We start from the raw sequence: 20,424 nt of genomic DNA, 5'->3' as shown, positions 1-20,424 counted from the left end.
ACCTCTTCCTGCAGTGTCTTTTGGGCTCTTGGAATCTCTTGCATGGGAACTCTGAGAGGAAGGTCTCCGTGTGGAAATCTGAATCCATTCCTGGATGGTTGATAATGGAGACTGAAGCTCTGTCCCCAGATGACAGCAGAAAGGGGTCAAGCATTGGTCCTTTAGTCAGACTTAGGACTCCAAAAGCAACAACTGGGTCTTGTCTATGCCAAGGTTATACAAGCTCAGGGACTGCAGCAGAGGAGATGTTTACAGCTCTTTATGTCTGTTCATTAGGTACATCCACTCTTGTTACTACAAAACAAGACCCTGGTCTGGACAAAAAGGACTTTTTCTTCTGCTTCTCTGTTCCCAGGATACCAATTATAAGCCAGGAGATTTCAGTGTTTATTAATCCTTCTCCATTAACTCTCTTGCTTTCCAGAGGTCTAAACTCCCAGCACCTTATTCTAACCCTGAATTTAAGTTTTCTCCAACATATGAGACTAAGGCAACTGTCTTAACTAGGTCCCTTGGATCATTAAAGCATTGACTTGTGATGGCTACACAGCCCATAAAACCCTTAGAAAATTATTATTCCCCACTTTTTGAGAGGGACAACTTTGTTACTCTAATATAAAACATCGGGCAGTGCACTCTTTGGCTTCCTGACACTTTTGCACAATTTCATTCCCACCAACAGTGTACAAAGATTCCCTTTTCTCCACATCCTATCCAACATCTGTTGTTTGTAGACATTTGATGATAGCAATTCTGAGGTGATGTTTCATTGTTGTTTTGATTTGCATTTCTCTAATAATTAGCAGTGTTCAGTGTCTTTTCACGTGTTTGTTAGCTATCTGTATGTCTTCTATAGAAAAATGTCTATTCAGATCTTCAGCGCATTTTTTCATTGGGTTGTTTGGGTTTTTTTGATATTGAGTTGTATGAGTTGTTTGTATATTTGGGATATTAACCCCTTGTTGGCCATATTATTTGCAAATAAATTCACCCATTCAGTAGGTTGTCTTTTCATTTTGTCAATGATTTCCTTTGCTGTGCAAAAATGTTTAAGTTTAATTAGGTCCCATTTGTTTATTATTGTCTTTATTTCATTTGCCTTAGGAGATGGATCCAAGAAAATATTGCTATGATTTATGTCAAAAAGTTTTCTGCCTATGGTGCCTTTGAGTCAATGACTCCCGGGAACATACCTGTGATTGAATAAACTGGGCTTATTACTGGTTGCATCGAGGGAGAACACACAGCTGTGGTGTGCCAGAGGGTGTCTCAGTAAGAGACTGTTATAAAATAACGATGATAGAATTTGGTCTTTTGTTGGGTGATTTGGGGAAGGTCTATGGAAGTGAAGGGTTTGCTCTGGATTAGGTGTTGTTAGAAAGCAGGGCCAATTCTATAATTGGGTATTTTTGTGGATATACAAACACATAATCAGGTGGTAATTTAAAGTTTATACATACAGCTCTAAAATGTAATTTAACTGCCCGTTTACTAAATAAAACAATATATAGATCATATTACATTCATTATGTGAATGAACTGCAACAACTTTTAAAAATAAACACAGAAAATCAAAAAAAAAAAAAAGTTTTCTGCCTATGTACTCTTCTAGGACTTTTATGGTTCTGTTCTTACATTTAGGTCTTTAAAGCATTGTGAGTTTGTTTTTGTATATGATGTGAGGGAAGATTCTAATCTCATTGTTTTACATAGGGCTGTCCAGTTTTCCCAGTACCACTTGTTGAAGAGGCTGTCTTTTCCCCATTATATATATTCTTGCCTCCTTTGTCATAGAATAATTGACTATAGGTGCAGGGGTTTATTTCTGGGCTCTCTATTCTATTTCACTGATTTATGTGTCTGTTTTTGTGTTGATACCATGTTATTTTTATTACTGTAGCTTTGTAGTATGGTATGAAGTCTAGGATTGTTATACCTACAGCTTTGTTCTTTTTTTCTCAACATTGCTTTGGCAATTTGGGGTCTTCTCTGGTTCCATATGAATTTTAGGATTATTAGTTATAGTTCTGTGAAAAAGTCATGGGTATTTTGATGGGGATTGCACTTAATCCTTAGATTGCTTTGGGGAGTATGAACATTTTAACAATATTAATTCCTCCAATTCATGAACACAAGATATGCTTCCATTTCTTTGTACCATCTTCACTTTCCTTCATCAACATTTTATGGTTTTCATCATACAGATCTTTCACCTCCTTGGTTAAGTTTATTACTAGGTATTTTATTCTTTTTGATGTGACTTTAAATGGGATTTTTTTGTGCTTCCTTTTCCTGATAGTTCATTATTAGTGTATAGAAAAGCAATAGATTTATGTATATTGATCTTATATCTTGCAACTTTGCTGAATTAATTTATTATTTCTAATAGTTTTGGGGTGGAGACTTTAAGATTGTCTATATAAAATATAATGTCATCTGCAAATAGCAGCAGTTTAACCTCTTCCCTTCTAATTTGGATGCCTTTTATTTCTTTTTCTTGTCTGATTGCTGTGGCTAGAACTTCCAAATCTATGTTAAATAGAAGTGATGAGAGTGAGCATCCTTGCCTTGTTCCTGAATTTAGTGGGAAAACTTTCAACTTTTCATCATTAAGCATTAATTGGCTGTGAGTTTTTTGTAAATGGCCTTTATTATGTTGAGATATGTTTCTCTGTACCCACTTTGATGAAAGCTTTTATCATGAATGGATGTTGAATTTTGTCAAATGCTTTTTCTGTGTCTATTGAGATGATTGTGTGATTTTTATCCTTGCTTTTGTTAATATGGTGTATCACATTGATTGATTTGTGAATGTTGAACCACACTTGTATCCCTGGAATAAATCCAAGTTGATCATGCTGTATGATCCTTTTTATGTATTGTTGTATTTGCTTTGCTAATACTTTGTTGGGGGGTTTTTGCATCTATATTCATCAGATATTGGCCTGTAATTTTCCTTTTTTTGTAGTGTCTTTGTCTGGTTTTGGTATCAGGGTAATGGTGGCCTCATAAAATTAATTTGGGAGTGTTCCATCATCTTTGATTTTTTGAAAAGTTTGAGAAGGATAGGTATTAGTTCTTCTTTATATGTTTTGTAGAATTCCCCTGTGATCTGTCTGATCCTGGACTTTTGTTTTCTAAGAGTTTTTAAAATTTCAAATTCAATTTCACTTCTAGTGATCAGTCTGTTCAAATTGTCTGTTTCTTCTTGAATTGGTCTTGGCAGAACTTTATTTTTCTAGAAATTTGTCCATCTCTTCTAGGTTGTCCAATTTGTTGGCATATAACTGTTCATAGTATTCTCTTATGATTTTTTGTATTTCTGTGGTATCAGTTGTTATTTCTCCTGTATGATTTCTATTTTATTTGGGTCCTCTCTCTTTTTCTCTTTGTGAGCCTGGCTAAAGGTTTATCAATTTTTGTCTGTCTTTTTAGAAAAAACAGCTCTTGGTTTCATATATCTTTTCTATTGTTTTTTATCTCTATTTTATTTATTTCTGCTCTGATCTTTATAATTTCCTTCTTTCTGCTGACTTTGGGTTTTGTTTGTTCTTCTTTTTCTAATTATTTTAGGTGGTAGGTTAGGTTTTTTATTTTAGATTTTTCTTGTTTCTTGAGGGTGGCCTGTATCACTATGAACTTCCCTCTTAGAACTCTCATAGATTTTGGAAAGTTGTGTTTTCATTTTCATTCATCTCAAGGTATTTTCTGATTTCTTCTTTGATTTCTTCGTTGACCCATTGGTTTTTTTAGTAGCATGTTGTTTAGTCTCTACATGCTTGTTCTTTCTCTAGTTGATTTCTAGTTTCATACCATTTGGGTCACAAAAAATGCTTGATATAATTTCTATCCTCTTAAATTTGTTGAGGCTTGTTTTGTGACTAAGCATGTGATCTATCCTGAAGAACCTTCCATGTACACTTAAAGAGAATGTGTATTCTGCTGGTTTTTGATGTAAAGTCCTGTAGCTATTAATTAAGTCCAACTGATCTATTGTGTCATTTAAGACCACTGTAGCCTTATTGATTTTCTGTCTGGATGATCTGTCCATTGATGTCAGTGGGGGTGTTAAAGTCCCCTACAATTATTATATTATCATCAATTTCTCCCTTTATGTCTCTTAGTATTTGCTTTACATATTTAGGTGCTCCTGTATTGGGTGTGTATATGTTAACAAGTGTAATATCCTCTTCTTGTATTGATCCTATTATCATTACATAATGCCCTTTTTTGTCTTTTATTATAGACTTTGTTTTAAAGTCTATTTTGTCTTATATGAGTATTGCTAACCCTGCTTTCTTGTCATTTCTATTTCCATGAAATACCAACTTCATTCTGTGAGGTCATCATTACCCTGATACCAAAACCAGACAAAGACATGAAAAAGAAGGAATATTACAGGCCAATATATCTGATGTTTATAGATGCAAAATTCCTCAACAAAGCATTAGCAAAGTAAATTCAATCATATACTATGATCAAATGGGATTTATTCAATATTCCCGAATCAATCAATGCAGTACACCACATTAACAAAAGAAAGGATAAGAATCACATGATCATCTCAATAGATGTAGGAAAAGTATCTGACAAAATTCAACATCCATTCATGATAAAAACTCTCAACAAAGTTGCTACAGAGGGAACATATCTCAACATAATAAAGGCCATTTATGACAAACCTATAGATAATATCATATTCAATGGTGAAAAACTAAAGCTTTTCCTTTAAAATCAGGAACAAGACAAGGATGCCCATTCTCACCATTTCTATTTAATGTCGCAATCAGACCAAAAAAAAAAAAAAAAAAGAAATAAAAGGCATACAAATCGGAAGGAAAGAAGTATAACTGTCACTATTTATAGATTACATGATACTTTATATAGAAAACCCTAAAGTCTGCATCAAAACATTATTAGAACTAATAAATGAATTCAGTACAGTTGCAGGAGACAAGATTAATATACATAAATCTATTGCTTTTCTATACACTAATAATGAACTATCAGAAAAAGGAAGCAAGGAAACAATCCCATTCACAAAAAGAATGAAATACCAAAGAATAAACTTAACCAAGGAGGTGAAAAATCTATACTCTGAAAACTATAAAATGCTAATGAAGGAAACTGGAGATAATACAAAGAAATGGAAAGATACCCCTTGTTCATGAATTGGAAGAATTAATATTGTTAAAATGTCCATACTCCTCAAAGCAATCTAAGAATTTAGTGCAATCCCTATCAAAATACCCATAACATTTTCCACAGAACTATAACAAATAATCCTAAAATTCACACGGAATCACAAAAGACCCCAAATAGCCAAAGCAATCTTGAGAAAAATGAACAAAGTTAGCGGTATCATGCTCCCTGACTTTATACTATACCATAAAGCTATAGTAGTCAAAAGAGTACTGGCACAAAAAGAGGCACATAGATTAATGGAACAGAATAGAGAGCTCAGAAATTAACCCATGCACCTATGGTCAATTAATCTACGACAAAGGAGGCAAAAATATACAATGGGGAAAAGAGAGTCTCTTCAATATGTGGTGTTGGGAAAGCTGGACAGCTACATGTAAAAGAATAAAATTAGAACATTTTTTCAAACTGTATTTAAAAAAAAAACTCAAAATGGATTAAAGACCTGAAAATGTAAGACCAGAAACCATAAAACTCCTAGAAGAAAACATAAGCAGTACACTCTATGACATAAGTCTTAGCAATATTTTGGGGGATCTGTCTTCTCAGGCAAGGGAAACAAAAGCAAAAATAAACAAATGGGACCAAATTAAACTTAAAAACTTTTGTATAGTGAAGGAAACCATAGACAAAACAAAAAGACAACCTACTGAATGGGAGATAATATTTGCAAATGATATGTCCAATAAGGGGTTAATATCCAAAATATACAAAAAGCTCATACAACTCTGTATCAAAGAAACAAACAACCCAATCAAAAAATGGGCAGAAGAACTAAATAGACATTTCTCCAAAGAAGACATACAGATGGCCAACAGGCACATGAAAAAATGCTCATTGCTAATTATTAGAGAAATGCTAATCAAAACTACAATGAGGTACCACCTCATACCAGTCAGAATGGCCATCATGAAAAAGTCTACAAATAATAAATGCTGGAGAGGGTGTGGAGGAAAAGGAATCCTCCTACAATGCTGGTGGAAATGTAAATTTGTACAGCCACTATTGAGAACGGTATGGAGGTTCCTTAAAAAAACTAAAAATAGAGCTACCATATGATGCAGCAATCTCACTCCTGGGCATATATCTGGAGAAACCATAATTCAAAAAGACACATGCACCCCAACGTTCATTGTAGCACTATTTACAATAGCCAGGACAAGGAAGCAACCTAAATGTCCATCGACAGATGAATGGATAAAGAAGATGTGGTAGGTTGCTTCCTTGCAGCCGCGAGCTTTGGAGGCCGGGAGAGGTGGAGCTCGGGCGGGCTGAGATCTGCGCTGGGAAGGGCGCCGGACTTGGATCGGAGCAGCACTTAGGAGACACGGTGCAGTCGAACAGAGCCATCATGGGGACGACAGCCCCAGGGCCCATTCACTTGCTGGAGCTCTGTGACCAGAAGCTCATGGAGCTTGTCTGCAACGTGGACAATAAGGACATAGCGTGGCTGGAGGAGATCGAGGAGGAGGCCAAGCGCACGTTCACCAGAGAATTCAGCAAAGAGCCCGAGCTGATGCCCAAAACACCTTCTCAGAAGAACCGACAGCAAAAGAGACGGATTTCTTATGTTCAGGATGAAAACAGAGACCCCATCCGGAGAAGGTTGTCCCACAGAAAGACGCGGAGCAGCCGTCAGAGCTCCCGGCACCTCCGCAGCAAGGACAAGCTGGCCACAGTGGTCGGGGAGAACGGCTCCGTCCTGCGGCGGGTGACCCGTGCTGCGGCCGCAGCTGCAGCGACCTCCGCGGCAGCCGCTCCTTCGCCCACCCCTGAGTCTCCCACGGTGCTGACCAAGAAGCCCAAGGAGAGCCTGGCCCAGTGCCAGCTGGTACCCGTGGTGGAGACTGGCATCAGCGAGCGCCTGAGCGCTGAGCAGCACCTCAGCCAGCTCCAGTCTGCCCAGGCTCCGTCCCCCACCCCGGCTCCGGCCACGGCTTCGGCCTCCCAGATCACCTTGACCTCGGAGGAGGACTCAACACCCCCAGAAGCCAGAGGCCGGGAGACTGGAGTCTGTCACCGTGAGCTCCCTGATAACTACACCCCAGGACCCCAAGGGCCGAGGGGGCGTGGCAGAAAGGTCCGCCTCCAAGCTCAGAATTGCGGCGACCTCCCCAGGCCCGCAGGACTCGCCCAGCTCTCTGGCCTCCCCGTGGCGGGAGCGGGTGCTGGCTCCCATCCTGCGGGATAACTTTTCCACGCCTACGGGCTCCCGTGTGGACCGCGGGTCGTTGCGGCGCAGCCTGATAGCCCCGTCCTCCCCGGGTCCCCAGGTCCCGCTGGCCCAGAATGACTCCCTGGTTTCCAAAGAGGAGAGCACCGTCCGAAGATCAAGCAGAAGGATTGCCAGGAAGGCCACCAAAGAGCCGGCCGCCTCCGCCCGCATCATCTGCCACAGTTACCTGGAGAGGCTCCTGAATGTCGAGGTGCCCCAGAAAGCGAGCCCCAAGGTGGAGGAGGCGGCCGAGCCTGAGGTCCCCAAGAACAATGGCAGTGCCTTGCGGCTCCGCAGTGCCACCAAGATCGCCATTAGCATGCCCGGCTCGCAGCCTGCAGCCGGTGACCAGGGAACGCTCTCTGAACGGCGGCAGGAGGCCGAGACCGACCAAGCAGATGGCCCCAAGGAGCCGCCTCAGAGTGTCAGGAGGAAGCGCAGCTACAAGCAGGCAGTGGGTGAGCTGGACGAGGAACAGCAGCTGGAGGATGGGGGGCTGCAGCCCCCCAGCAGCAAGACCCCTTCCCCGCCCTGTCCCGCCAGCGAGGTGGTGCGGCCCCCCGCGCCTTCCTGCACGCCGTGCAGAGGAACGAGATGCTCATGACCCCGACCCCGACCCCCAACAGCAGCATCATGAAATCCTACATTAAGCGCAACGCTCCCCTGCGCGTGGACCCCAGGGAGCAGCGGCAGCGCCTGGAGAAGCTGCGGCGTTAGGAGGAGGCCGAGCAGCTCCGCGGGCAGAAGGTGGAGGAGGACAAGCGGCGGCGGCTGGAGGCGGTGAAGCTGAAGCGCGAGGAGCGCCTTCCTAAGGTGCTGCAGGCCCGGGAACGGGTGGAGCGGATGAAGCAGGAGAAGAAGAGGCAGATCGAGCAGAAGTTTGCTCAAATCGACGAGAAGACGGAGAAGGCCAAGGAGGAGCGGCTGGCCGAGGAGAAGGCCACGAAGAAGGCAGAGGCCGAGAAGATGGAGGAGGTGGAGGCGCTCAAAAGGCAGGAGGAGGAGGAGAGGCGCCACCAGGAGCTGCTGCAGAGGCGGAAGGAGTAGGAGCAAGAGCGGCTGCGGAAGGCGGCCGAGACCAAGAGGCTGGCGGAGCAGCGCGCAGGAGCGGCGGCGGGAGCGGGAGCAGGAGCGCTGCGGAAGGCGACCGAGGCCAAGAGGCTGGCGGAGCCGCACGCAGGAGCGGCGGCTGGCGGCGGAGCAGGAGCGGCTGCGGAAGGCGGCCGAGACCAAGAAGCTGGTGGAGCAGCGCGCAAGAGCGGCGGCGGGAGCGGGAGCGGCTGCGGAAGGCGGCCGAAGCCAAGAGGCTGGCGGAGCAGCGCGCAGGAGCGGCGCCTGGCGGCGGAGCAGGAGCGGCTCCAGGCCGAGAGGGAGCTGCAGCAGAGGGAGAAGGCCCTGCGGCTACAGAAGGAGCGGCTGCAGAGGGAGCTGGAGAAGAAGAAAAAGGAAGCACAGCAGCGCCTGGCTGAGCAGCGGCTGCAGGAGGAGCCGGAGAAGAAAGCCAAGGAGGCCGCGGCGGCCAGCAAAAGCCTGAACGTGACCGTGCAAGTGCAGTCTCCAGCTTGTACCTCGCATCAAATGACTCCACAGGGCCCCCCGCCCCAAGATCAACCCAGATAACTACGGGATGGATCTGAACAGTGATGACTCCACCGATGACGAGGCCCATCCCCGGAAGCCCATCCCCAACTGGGCCAGAGGCACCCAGCTTAGCCAGGCCATCATCCAGCAGTACTACCACCCCCCCGATCCTTCTGGAGCTCTTCGGAACCATTCTCCCACTGGACTTGGAGGACATCTTCAAGAAGAGCAAGCCCCGCTGCCATAAGCGCACCAGCTCTGCCGTGTGGAACTCGCTGCCCCTGCCGGGCACCAGGGTCCCTGGCAGCCTGACCTACAGCCCGAAGAAGCACTGAGCCAGGCCCTCGGGCCTACTCAGCAGTCTCAGCCTTCATCTGTGTCTGTATGTCTGTGTCTCTGTTGGTCTGGTGCCATCCTGCCTGGTATCCTGTGGCTGAGGGTTCGGTCAAGTGTATATAAACGTCCTCTGTGTGCTACAGGTGGAAAGCGGCTCGGGCCTGTCAGGAGGCTGAGCTTGTTGGGTGTTCGGGGAAGACCCAGGCCCAGCCTTGCCTGGTCTGCTGACAGCACTCTGTAAATAGATTGTTAGAGTTCAGCTGAATTTTAGCCTCTAGTGTTTGAGAGCTAGAGTAATAAAGTCTATTCCTTCAAGCCTGCTGTGAGTATCATGAAGACTGGGCTTCTCTGCAGAAAGCCCTGGACCCTGGCCCTGTCTCGGGCCGCTGGATGGGCTGGAGGAATAGGAACTGCTTATTCTCCTGGGGTGTGCGTCAAGGTCACCTGAGTCCCACCCCCAGAGATGCCGATGGAGTGGGTGATTCTGATGCCAGCCCTGGACAACCCTGAGAAACACTTCAGTTACTTTCATGTTGGGGCAGGTGACGATACTTCCTGTTCCTCTGGGGAGCGCCCTGCCTGTAAAGGGGGGCTCATTCGGTGGTAAGACCTGGAGTTGAGGTCAGGAGAATTGGGCTCTTGACACAGCTCTGCAGCTTAAGAGAGGCCCTCAGCCCCTCCACGCCTCAGGCTCCACCCACCCTTGCTGCACGGATGGTGAAAGGACTTAAGAACGTGGACGTGCTGCTGAAGCAGGAGATCTGGGTTAGGAAGGGAACGTCTCTTGAAACTCCCTCAGGACCAGTACGTGCAAGTAGTTGAGATGTTTCTCCAACAAATCCAGGCAGCTGCTAATTAAATGCTTAGTGTCCATGGAAGCTGGCCCTTCCCCATCGCTGCCAACCGTGTTCTAAACGTGCCACAGCTTCATCGTCTCCTACTCCAGCCCCTGGAACGGGGGTTGGTGAATTTGGGCCTATGGGCCAAATCAAGTCACAGTCCTTTTTTGTAAAGTTTCATTGGAACCCGCCCAGTAGAAATGAATGCCTGTTGAATCCGGCTACTCTGCTGAGGGCAGAGTTAAGTAGTTACAACAGAGGCCTTATGGTTTGCAAAGCTGAGAATATTTACTGTGAACCTTTACAGGAAATGTTTGCTGACCCTGCTTTAGGACAAAATCAGGGCTGAATATAAGAGAGCTTTTTAAAATGAGTAAAGAGTGAATGCACACAACAGGCTGAAATCTAGAAGATTCCACCATGCAAAGAAAATCATTTTACAGTTCATTCAAATATGGTGCAAATTTAAATTTGTTCCATATGTTCTCTGATGAGAAACTGTTGTGTTGAGTCAACTGGTGAGTGTGTCTTTGCCTGAAACCACGATGTCAATGTCAAAATATTACCTCTTATAAAAACATATTTATAGGGCTTCCCTGGTGGTGCAGTGGTTGGGAATCCACTTGCCAATGCAGGGCACGCGGGTTCGAGCCTTGGTCTGGGAAGATCCCACATGCCACGGAGCAACTGGGCCCGTGAGCCACAACTACTGAGCCTGCGCGTCCGGAGCCTGTGCTCTGCAACAAGAGAGGCCGCGATAGTGAGAGGCCCGTGCACCGCGATGAAGAGTGGCCCCCACTCGCCGCAACTAGAGAAAGCCCTCGCGTGGAAATGAAGACCCAACAGAGCCAAAAATAAATAAATAAATTTATTAAAAGAAAAAAAAGAAAAAACTTTTTAAAAAAAGACATATTTATATAGTGTGTATTTTTATAGTGTGTTTGAGAAAAAAATTGTTATTCAGCAAAAAGGTAGTTACAGGTTGCGCTGCATCTTCACTAGTACTTGATATTGTCCGTGCTTCTTATTTTAGCCATTCTAATAGACACGTAGTGAATTCTCATCGTGGTTTTAATTTGCATTTCCTTAATAGCTGGTGATGGTGAACATCTGCTCATGTGCTTACTTGCCATCTGTGTATCTTCTTTGGCAAAGTGTTTGTTCAACTCATTTGTTCTTTATTTTGGTTCCTTTTTTATTGGGCCACGATTCCCTCTTTCTTCATGTGCCTTGTGATTTTTTTTTTTGCCATGTCACATGGCATGTGAGATTTTAGTTCCCTTACCAGGGGACTAGGTATCAAACCCGTGCCCCCTGCAGTGGAAGCACGGAGTCTTAACCAGTGGACCACCAGGGAAGTCGCTCATTTGTTCATTTTTAAATTGAGTCATTAGTTTTCTTACTGTTGTGTTTAGAATCTCTATGTATTATGGATACAAATCTATTGTCAGATACGTACTTTGCAGTATTTTCTCCTAGTGTGCAACTTGTCTTTTCATTCACTTAACAGTATTTTTCATAGAGCAAAAATTTTAGTTTTGATGAAATCCAATTTATCAACTTTTTTTCCTTTTATGGATTGTGCTTTCTTTGGCTTCATGTCTAAGAAATCTTTGTCTAGCCCCAGTTCTCAAAGATTTTCTCCTATATTTTCTTCTAGATATTTTATAGATTTATATGTTACATTTAGGCTTATGATCTGTTTTGAGTTACTTTTTTTTTAATGTGAGGTTTATGTTTTTTGTTTTGGGGAGCATATAGATGGATGTCCAGTTGTTCTAGAGCCATTTGTTTAAAAGACTATTCTTTTTCACTGAATTTCTTTTGTATCTTTGTCAAGAGTCAATCAGCCATATTTGTATGGGTCTATTTCCAGACTTTGTATTCTCTTTCATTGATCTATGGGTCTCTCCTTTTACCAATACCACATGGTCAAGGTTACTGTAGCTTGTATAAATCTTAAAAATCTGGTAGTGTGATTTCTCCATCTTTATTCTTTTCAAAATTATTGTGGCTTTTCTATCAATTTTGCCTTTTTGTATAAATTTTAGAATCAGCTTATCTATACAAAAACACTGCTGGGATTTTGATTGAAATTACATTAAATCTATATAAGTTTGGGGAGAACTCACATGTTTATGATAGTGAGTCTCCTAATCCATGAACATGATATATCTCTTCATTTATTTACATCTTTAGTTTCTTTTATCAGCATTCTGTAGTTTCAGCACGCAGATCCTATATAAGTTTTGTTAGATTTATAGCTAAGTATTTGTTTTCTTGGAGCTGTTATAAATGGTATTGTCTTTCTAAAAAAAAAAAAGAAAGAAGATATGGTATATATATACAATGGAATATTACTCCACCATAAAAAGAATGAAATAATGCCATTTGCAGCAACGGATGGACCTAGAGATTATCATACTAAGTGAAGTAAACCAGACAAACATGTGATATTGTTTATATGTGGAATCAAATAAGTGAACTTATGTACAAAACAGAAATAGACTCACAGACATAGAAAACAAAGTTATGGTTACCAAAGGGGAAAGGGAGAGAAGAATAAATTAGGAGGTTGGGATTAACACATAAACACTACTATACGTAGAACAGATAACCAACAAGGACCTACTGTATAGCCCAAGGAACTATACTCAATATTTTGTAATAACCTATAAGGGAAAAGAATCTGAAAAATAATATATATGTATATAGATATATGTGTGTATATAACTGAATCACTTTGCTGTACACCTGAAACTAACATGACATTGTAAATCAACTATACTTCAAATTTTTTTTAATTAAAAAAAGGAATCTGAGGGCTTCCCTGGTGGCGCAGTGGTTGAGAATCTGCCTGCCAATGCAGGGGACACGGGTTCAAGCCCTGGTCTGGGAAGATCCCACATGCCGCGGAGCAACTAGGCCCGTGAGCCACAACTACTGAGCCTGCGCGTCTGGAGCCTGTGCTCCGCAACAAGAGAGGCCACGATAGTGAGAGGCCCGCACACTGCGATGAAGAGTGGGCCCCACTTGCCGCAACTAGAGAAAGCCCTCGCACAGAAATGAAGACCCAACACAGCCAAAAATAAATAAATAAATTAATTAATTAAAAAAAGGAATCTGAGAGATCAAAGTGAAAAAAAAGTGGGCAGAATACCTGAATAGAAATTTTTCCAAAAAAGACATACAGATGGCCAACAGGCACACGAAAAGATGCTCAACATATTAACCATCAGGGAATAGCAAATCGAAAGCACAATGAGATATCACTTAATACCTGTCAGAGCGGCTATCATCAAAAGACCAAAAATAGCAAGTGTCGGCAGGATGTGGAGAAAAGAGAACCCTAATACACTGTTGGCGGTTATGTAAATTAACACAGCCACTACGGAAAACAGTGTGGAGTTTCCTCAAAAAACTAAAAATCCAGCTATTCCATCATGGGTATATATCTGAAGAAAACAAAAGCCATAATTCAAAAAGATACATGCACTCCAATGTTCATAGCAGCATTATTTACAATTGCCAAGATTTGGAAGCAACCTAAGTGTCCATCAATGGTTGAATGAATAAAGAAGATGTGATATATATATCTAGGTATATATATATATATATATATATATATATATATATATATATATATATATGTATGTATATATACACACACATATAATTATATATCTAGTTATACATATAATTATATACCTAGTTATAGACATAGACATAGGTATAGATAGAGATAAAATGGAATATTACTCAGCCATAAAAAGAATGACATTTTGCCATTTGTAACAACATGGATGGATCTGGAGAGTTTTATGCTGAGTGAAATAAGTCAGAGAAAGACAAATAGTACATGTTTTCAGCTTATCTGTGGAACCTAAAAACAAACAAATGAATGTAATAAAACAGAAACAGACTCACAAATACAGAGAATAAACTAGTGGTTACCAGTAGGAAAAGGAGTAGAGGGAGAGGCAATATGAAGTAGGGGATTAAGAGGTACAAAATACAAGGTATAAAATAAATAAGACACAATATAATATGTTGCACGGAGACTATAGCCAATATTTTATAACAACTTCAAATGGAGTATAATCTACATAAATATCGAATAACTATGTTGTACACCTAAAACTAGCATAATACTGTAAATCAACTATACTTCAATTAAAAAAAAAAAGTATTCCCTGTCTATGTGACTTTGCCGAACATCAGAGTAGACCAGGAAGGAGGGTGTTTTGAAAAACAAGAACGGGGGTCGGAGACCTGTCTAGGTGGAGCTTGTCTATTTCCACACATTTGTAGCTCAAAGAACTCTGTGTGGCCTGGGGAAGGGCAGTTGTCTGGTACCCACTGAAAACTGGGTCTGACATTGTGAGCAGTGGCAGAGGTCAGGTATTTAAGAAGGCTTCCCACCTGCTAGTGGAGGTAAGATGAGAGCAGGTCCAGGTCAGCTTAAATGGAGAGCACTGAGAGAGATACATCTCCTCTAGATGTCATGTCATGGATCGCCATGTGCCAAACAAGCAGAGGGTTTGAGACTATTTCACATTCCATAGTATGAGGCTCTGGAGCCCCTTGGGAAGGAGCTGTGTGACATAAGGCAAAGTGAGGCAACAAGACAAGACTGTTGGCCAAAAAAGCTGAGAGCGACACGGTCCCATCTCTTCATTGCATGTCAGCCCACTCTACATTGATGCTTCCAGTGTTTGGAATGTTCAAATGCTCGTTCCCTCCTTCACTCCTCTCCCCACACTCTTACCACAAAGCCAGACTATTTTCCTTGAATTTTTCCTGATAGAAGGGGTATGACAATCAACCTTGAAAATGTTTAATTACTTTATTCATTCACGGTAACTTTAAAATCACTTCAGTTCCTGTCTAGCGTGGAATGGAGGCAGACAACAAGGTAATTCAGTGTGAGCTCACTGCGATGGCTATTTGGAACTCCTGAAGCAACAGGCAGAATACCACTTCCAGGGAAAGTGTGACTTCCTATGGGAAGGGAGGGAGGGAAGAATAGAGAGGGAGAGAAGGAGAATATTCTTTTTATAAATGTTACAGAGGCCTTGTTGTATAAATGTGAATACGTGAATTTGCTAATTTTCAGTAAGGCAGAAGTTGATAGAAAAAAGAACAAATGTGAAGTGAATTTACACCAGAGGCCCTAGAAGGTGGGAAGTATAAAGAAGACAAGATGTGGTTGGAGAAAAGGGGATAGGGAGGATGAATCAAAGGAAGGGAAAAAAAAGAATCTAGGAAAAAACAGTCAGTTCAGTTTGGGGAGAGAGGTGTTGGAACCACCTGTGTGTGCCGTGTAACCGGATGTAGAACTGCCAGGGTGTGGACTGGGGCTGGATGTCCATCTCTTATGGACAATAAAAGGGAGCAATAGAACAAGGAATGGTAGGTCAGACTAGCTGTTTCAGGTGAGGCCTCGCCCAAGCCTTTTTTTTTTTTTTTTTTTAAATTATTATTTATTTATTATTTATTTTTGGCTGTGTTGGGTCTTTGTTTCTGTGCGACGAGGGCTTTCTCTAGTCGCGGCAAGCGGGGACCACTCTTCATCGCGGTGCGCGGGCCTCTCATTATCGCGGCCTTTCTTGTTGCAGAGCACAGGCTCCAGACGCGCAGGCTCAGTAGTTGTGGCTCACGGGCCTAGTTGCTCCGCGGCATGTGGGATCTTCCCAGATCAGGGCTCGAACCCGTGTCCCCTGCATTGGCAGGCAGATTCTCACCCACTGCGCCACCAGGGAAGCCCCTCGCCCGAGACTTTGATGAAATCCCCAGGTAGGTGGCCATGGGGCTCAGGTCTGCAGTTTCAGAAACTCAGGTTTCTTGAATTATTCATAAATCTGAGGAATCAATGCAACCAAAATCCCCAAGAGACTATGTAAATGAAAATTCCACTCCCTGACAATTTACACTACTGTCAGCAGAGGGCGCCCCTGCCCAATGAAGACCAAATGCAAATTAAAAACTTGCCTCAAGGCAGTTAATCTGGGCAGTGGGGTTATGGATGAACTTTGTTTTCTTTTTATTTTTCTACATCTTACAAGAGTTATACAATGAAAATATACACTACTTATAAGATCAGAAAAATTATGGGAAAATAAGATTTATTCTGCAACTTTCTGTCAAATGGTATAGAAATTTATGTATATTTGCCATATTACAAAATATTAATTGTCATATCATCTCAATGGAAGGGATATGAGTTTTCTTGGTACCAGTCTTTCAACTTCTCTATGGGCTTGAAAATTTTCATAATAACAACTTGGGGAGTATTTTGAATATAAATTTGAAAACAAAAAAAAAGCTTGGGGAGGAAAAAAAAGATATTCACATCTATTAATTCAAGGACCACTTCTACCTAAAAAATAGAGCCAGTCTCCTAGATAGCAATATCCTCACCGCTAGGGATTGATGAGTAAATGTTTAAAAATTCTTATTCTCAAAATATTTGTTTAAACATTCCCTTCTGGTTACATAAAATCTTACATTTCAGTGACAGAACATAGTACCTAAGACCACCAGGTACCACTGTCCCTTAACAAACTACCCCAAAACTTGGCATCATGAAACAACTGTTTTATTTTGCTCCCTATTTGTGGGTCATAAATTCAGGAAGTGTTTGGCTGGGCAGTTGTCACTTGGGGTGTCCCATGCAGTTTCAGGTAGGTGTCAGCAGGGCAGCAGACGTCCAAGGATCCCCCCCCCCCACCCCGGACTGGATATACAATGTGGCTGTAGCCTCTCCAGCAATGCAGTCTCAGGGTCACTGGACTTCTTACAAGGCAGCTCCACACAGCTCAAGGCTCAGAATTTGTGCAGTCCAGCAAACGAGGCAGAACCCAGCTCCCCTTTCATGACCTGGGGCCTCACTCCTGCCCACTGCATGATTTCATGTAGGCCAAGGTGGCTAGTACCACCATGGTAAGAGAAGTTTTAGCTGAACACATGGCTGCCACCCCATTTCCCTGTCTCCCCTGCAACTGGGGGGACTAGAGCAAGTTCTGGTGACTGGGAGATGCGGGAAGGAGATATGCACAAATTCTAGGTTTCATTCTAAAAAGAAAGAGGCTTGCCCTCCCCTTCTCTTTCCTTCCTATCTGACTCGAGCCAGGGCACCATCTTTGACTGGGTGCTGTGAACCATGTGTTGAAGATGGTAGGACGAAGAAATGGAAGACTGAGTTCTTGGTGGGTGTGAATCTGCTGTAGCAGCCTCAAAATACCACCCACCTGGACTTCTGAGTGAATGAGAATTAAAACATCTTATTTAGGCCACCATCGTGTTGGGTTTCTGTGTTTCGGCTACCAGACTCGATACACTACAAGGTAAAAGTCTGCTGCTTTTAATACAAGCGCATCTCCTGGAAGGGACACACAGATCCCTGTGAAACAGAGCAGGACCCCGTGGGGCCTTTCTGGGGACAGATCTCCACCACCCCCACTCTCGTTGTGAAAAAGCTTTAGCTTTCTAGGCCTTCCCTGAGTTCCAAAGAGCAAATTTAATCAGCGAAGTGAGAAAATGCAGAAGCAATGGAAAGCAGTCAAGCAAGATTCTGTGCCTCAAGACAGGAGATACGGTGTCTGTCCCCATACCAGCAAGGGCCCTGACCTCTGCTCGTAGGTGGAGGGTATGTGGGAGAACAGACAGAGATTCAAGGCCCCAGCTGGGCTGTAGGCAAACCCCTGATCCCTAAGGAAATCCTTTCAGGTAGCCTGGAGTCCCAAGTGTTTGTTAAAGATATTTAAGGAAGAGGGTAAATGATTAAAATTATGGTGAAGGTGAATATTTGACATGGTTATACGTAAATGTTTAACTTACATAAAGCTAAATAAATATTTATGTAAATTTATGGCTTTTATAGATGATTTACCTATTTATCTACATATGGGAGAAAGAAGCCTGATAGGAGTAAACAGAGACGGGACTGGGGGTGGGTATGTACGTGTGAATGTTTTATTATCTGCTTTCTGATTTCTAAAATGAATATATTTTGCTTCTGTAACAAGAAAAAAAGGAAATGATACCTTTCACTTTATAAGGTTGTTGTATCTAACAATCTAAACCCAGCACACACACCCCCAAGCTCCTCTTCCCCCGACCCCACCTCCACCGGTCCCAATCCCCATCCTCAACTCCACGGTCAGCCCTACACCTGGCCCCCTACCACGCCCCCAGGTGTGACCCCCAGCCTTGGTCCGGTTTTGAACAAATCCCAGGGGATCAACCCAAGGCTCAGGGGGACCCTGGCCAGAGACTGTATCCAACACATGTGTCCACACCGGGATGACTCAGCCCACAAATAAAATCCCACCTGAATGACCCAGATAAGACAAGAGGACCTAGGCCGAGAGACTTGTGCAGTGGAGGGAAGGCGGAAACAGCAGTGGTTGGAGAGAACGGCAGGAAATGGAGGAGGAAGGGCTTTGGGTCACTGGCAGAGGCTGAAGGGCCAAGGCCAAGGCGCAGGAGTGATGGGATGGCCCAAGCCGTTTCTGGGCCCACAAACACACCAGGTCCCCGTGAGGCCTCCTGTAGGCAGCTGAGACGCGGACAAACCCTCCGCCCACAGGGACTTGCAACCTGCAAGCACCTTGCCAGTCGGTCCCCGACGTTTCAGTGAGGGCCTGAGGTAGGAGGTAGATGGGCCCCTGGGCTGGACAGCTGGTGTTTGTCAAGTGGAGTGAAACTGGAGCTTTTTTTCACCCAGACACTCCAAGGCCAAAGTTAATGTCAGGAGCTGAGCTCTGCTGGAGTAAAGAGATAAGATGACCATTCCTGAGATCAAGGAGACCTCCCTGACTACACATGCGCAGAAAGGCTCCTCGGGGGTCAAAAAGGAGGGGGTGCCCCCCCCACAATAGGTGATGCCAAAACTCCCACAGGCCTCTGTGCTAGAATCCATCTTGGCAAAATGTCGTGCACGCATATGGGGAGGGTCCTAGGGCAGGTCAGGTGTGGGAAAAGAAACAAGATAATTGGCCAAAGGTAAACAAAGACCGGGAAAAACTGCCCTATATAAATGATTTAACTGTCTTTTTACTGGGCTCCTCCCCACTAGGGAGGACACCTACACCCTTTCTCTCCTGGTGTATATTTCTGCCTTGCTCCTGTGTTAAATAAATCAACAGTTTCTCTGTGTGCTCTCCCACACGTTATGCTGTGTCTCTGATAATAAACTTTGTACCTGTTTTTTTACAGTTTTTGCCTCATTGAGAAATTCATTTTTCAAATGGGGCAAGAGCCAGGGGAACTTTGCTTCTAGCCTCTGGCCCCTGGTGGTCTAGCGGTTAGGGTCCCTGGTTTTTCACCCAGGTGACCCAGGTTCAGTTCCTGGGCAGGGGACTAAGATCCTGCTTTAAGCCACCACTCACTGCTGTCTCCCGAGATCAGGCCCACCCGGCCTGGGAGCCGTGTTGAGCTGGGTGAGCTCTTTGGTATTATCTTTAATCTCCAAAGTCAAGGTTAGCAGAATTCTGAAGGATTTAAGGACGCCATGTTTTTCCATTTGGCATGTCCGCTTGCTTTGTTATCCACAGGAGGCTCACGGTCCGAGGGATGGCAGCATGCACACATGAATCACACCTGAGGATGCCTTGGCATAGTGAACGTGGCCTCTCTGGGGACCCGCATCAAAAGGAAGAGAAACAGGACACAGAGACCCCCTGAAAGGGCTCCTCACTTGAGGAGAAACCTGAGAAACCAGCCTGAATCTTCTGAGGGTCTCCTCCTCTGCAATCTCCCTGGGAGGGCTGCCCTCCCACCCCCACCTGCTGTTTGGCCTGGGAGCCCAGGCCCACCCACCAACCTGGAGCCTGTGGGAGGGGAGACCAGAGTACAAGGAATGCAGAGGAGACGGCCTTGGAGGAAAGGCTGTAAAGGATAGAAAGGGAAGGGTCCTGATTAAGTAGTGATTAACAACGTGGGTTCCATCCAAATCCTGGCTCCACCCCAACCAGGTGTGTGGTCTTGGACAAAGGACCCTCTCTGTGCCCGTTTGCTCCTCACCTGTAAAATGGAGCAATATTTAACTACCCATGATCTCTTTGAGGATTAAAGGAGTTCATTTTAATTTGTGGAGCGCTCAGAACAATGCACTTGGTAAGCAACTGTTAAATTAATTTAGTGCTAAGAACATGGATTCTGTCAGCCAAAGCACACCTGGCCCAGTTGTGTCGAGACGGAGAGCCTTGCAAATCGCGGATAATGATCATCTCTCTACCCCCAAACAGG

The 20,424-nt window shown here is 43.8% G+C and overlaps 1 pseudogene; it reads left to right on the top strand.

Annotated features, from left to right (window-relative positions):
* Window positions 1-6,503: 6,503 nt before the first annotated feature.
* On the top strand, window positions 6,504-10,864 carry LOC103014251 (inner centromere protein-like; annotated as a pseudogene).
* Window positions 10,865-20,424: the final 9,560 nt, after the last annotated feature.

This window comes from Balaenoptera acutorostrata, chromosome 2 (genome assembly GCF_949987535.1).
Source record: "Balaenoptera acutorostrata chromosome 2, mBalAcu1.1, whole genome shotgun sequence".
NCBI lineage: Eukaryota > Metazoa > Chordata > Mammalia > Artiodactyla > Balaenopteridae > Balaenoptera > Balaenoptera acutorostrata.
The sequence above is the reverse complement of the archived record's forward strand: the minus strand, read 5'-3'. Positions and strand labels throughout refer to the sequence as shown.